Source organism: Calidris pugnax, unplaced genomic scaffold (genome assembly GCF_001431845.1).
Source record: "Calidris pugnax isolate Ruff unplaced genomic scaffold, ASM143184v1 scaffold337, whole genome shotgun sequence".
Lineage (NCBI taxonomy): Eukaryota > Metazoa > Chordata > Aves > Charadriiformes > Scolopacidae > Calidris > Calidris pugnax.
Genome location: NW_015091098.1, coordinates 228,005 through 228,543, shown reverse-complemented (window position 1 = coordinate 228,543; position 539 = coordinate 228,005).

The following is a 539-nucleotide window of genomic DNA, read 5'->3' as shown; positions in this document are numbered from 1 at the left end:
CTCCCTTCCCTTTCCCCCCCCCCGGCTCCCCACTGCTCACTTTTCCATGGAATTGGGGCACCTTGTGGCCCCCCTGGACGTAGAGCCGCACCGTCAGCCACATGCACTCGTACTTGCAGTCGTCGCGGCAGGTCCAGCCTGGGAGACAAACCGGGGGGAAAGAGGCACCAGTGCAGCCCCTGCCCCCCCAGTCCTTCCCAGTACAGACCATCAGGTGGGTGCTGGGAGTCCTAGGGGTGCCGGGGTTGCTCTGGTTGTCCCCCCAGAACAGCCCAGTGATCCCCTCCCATAGCCCAACACCCCCCAGTGCCTCCCAGCCCGGCACCAGTACAGTCCAGCACCCCCCGGTGCTTCCCAGCCCAGCCCAGAACCATCCAGCCCAGCCCCAGTCCAGCCCAGAACCCCCCCACTGCCTCCCAGCCTGGTCCCAGTACGGCCCAGAACACCCCAGTGGCCCCCAGCCCGGCCTCAGGACATCCCAGTCCATCCCAGTGCCTCCCAGCCCGTCCCCAGGACATTCCATTCCATCCCAGTGCCTC